This window comes from Rhipicephalus microplus, chromosome 8 (assembly GCF_043290135.1).
Source record: "Rhipicephalus microplus isolate Deutch F79 chromosome 8, USDA_Rmic, whole genome shotgun sequence".
Classification (NCBI taxonomy): Eukaryota; Metazoa; Arthropoda; class Arachnida; order Ixodida; family Ixodidae; genus Rhipicephalus; species Rhipicephalus microplus.
The window spans coordinates 7,842,405-7,844,486 of NC_134707.1; the positions used below are offsets into that span (position 1 = coordinate 7,842,405).

The 2,082-nt window shown below is 45.1% G+C and overlaps 1 long non-coding RNA gene across 1 annotated transcript; it reads left to right on the forward strand.

The window, feature by feature from the left end:
* The first annotated feature begins 619 nt into the window (after positions 1-619).
* Positions 620-1,691, forward strand: LOC142768382 (uncharacterized). The gene is made up of 2 exons (XR_012885265.1): positions 620-1,127; positions 1,354-1,691. It is a non-coding gene; the product is annotated as an uncharacterized LOC142768382 (long non-coding RNA).
* The last annotated feature ends 391 nt before the right edge of the window (positions 1,692-2,082 follow it).

The window sequence follows — 2,082 nt, forward strand, 5'->3', positions numbered from 1 at the left end:
GCCACATTCACCGACTTCAGTCTCACGGTCAAGGTTACCAATTAGAGAAAAACCAAGAAGAACGAGGTAATTGGTTAGGTTTCAGATTAGAGCGAAGAACGTTATAAAGAGCCTTGTAGATTGCCCAGATGAGGTGTCGGGCCTTGAGGGCTACCTCGGCTCGTTGGGCGGTCCAGAAGAGTATGTGCCCCAGGTCCGAACAGAGTAACTTGCAAAACACTTCCTGCCGATTTATGACATATATCCGTGTGTGTGTTGGTAGGCACTGTTTTCAAATGAAGTTCATTCTCTTCTTTTTGATAAGCCCCTATGTATAGCAAGGTGTAAGATACTAGCTATTCAGTATTTATGTATTACAATAGTAAGTGTGTACGTGTATAATTATGTATTTATATATTCACTTTAGTTACTTTTCACTTAGCTGTGCGTACGTTGTTGCATGTTGTGCTGAACCGGCTACTGGCCACTTTAGGCTCTCAGCCTTATTAATATTCCTTGAATATGCAATTATCTATAGACAAAAATAAAAAAATTGAATTACCGAAAACAAAAACATACCATGAATGAAGGTTGTCACCGTTAGAGGCTGCATCACTGATATGTGTAGTTCTCATATGATCAGTGGCGTAACTAGATAGGACGGCGCCCAGGGCAAATATATTTCCGCGCCCCTCATTATGCCCGTGATAATGTTTGTTATTATTATTATTATTATTATTATTATTATTATTATTATTATATAATAATAATAATAATAATAATATTAATTATAATAATAATAATAATATTAATAATATTATTAATAATAATAATAATAATATTAAATAATATTATTATTATTATTATATTATTATTATTATTAGCGCTAATGTAGGCTTCCGCGATTGCCTACTGGCGCGCGGCGGGCCATTTCGGAGGCCAAGGGCCACCAGTTCTGATTTCGATGAGCTACGCCCGCGTTTTTGTATAGTATTTTTCTTTTTTTATTCAAACTTCCGGAAGTCCCTTACCCGTCATTGTTCTCTTCCAGTCCACACTGCAAAAATCTTGACGGCACGGGCGCTTCCCAGGCCCAAGTTTCTCGTACCTAAGCTTTCGCGCTATTTGTGCATCCCAAGGAATGCAGGGTGAGTACAAAACAAAGCAACCAGCTAGACACCGCGCCCTCGGGTCTGGTATGGGGGTTAAACTGGTCGGAGTGTTCTGCCGTTTCGCTCCGTTCGCTGTTCCATTGATGGAGGTCATCCTTGTGCGGCCGCATTCTTTCAGGGAAGTTCTTGGTTTCTCCAACGTACGAAGCGGGGCAGTCGGCACATGCTGTCGGGTACACTACGCTCTGCGCTTTTTTCGCAGGTGCGTGTTCTTTGGGCCAAAGGATGAACCTGCCCATGGCGGTGGATGGCATGTGGGAAACGTTGACCCCCGCCCTTCTATTGCTTTGCTGGCGCCCGCGATGCAGGGAATCAACAAACGTCGCCGTCGTGTCACGCTTTCTCCGTCTTTCCTCCAGAGAACTCTGCGAATAAACGCCTTTGTTTAGCCTTTGGTGCCGAGGTCACGGATTATATTCGCCCTTCCTTCCGCCGCTGCGTGGACGATTAGTCGTTGGACGATCGGCTATTTCGTTGGAGTTTTCTGTTCTTACTCAAAAAAGGTGCATTCGAACTTTTTTATTTTATTTTGTTTACGTACGTGGTTGGTTTCAGGGAAGCTTTCAGTAAGTGGTTTGGGAGGCTGGTGGGGTTCGCTGAAACTCATCTAACCCAGTGCTGCGGAGCACAAAACAAAGCTTAGCCGAGGGTCATGGGAAGGCACGGAGGTAGCGCAGCAAAATGAAAATAGAGGATCCTTTTCCCGATGCAAAAGCCATTGCGGCAACCCTTTCCTTCACCACCATCCCCACTTCCAGTCGTACATTACAACCTCGCCCCTCCCCCCTTCCAGGCGGTTTTACGGAAAAAAACATTGACAACCTTTCCAGGGGGCGCCAACCCGAGGACTCGGCTTGGCGCCCCCTCCCTAGTGGCGCCCGGGGCACTTGTACCCCCTTGCCCCCCCCTAGTTACGCCACTGCATATGATA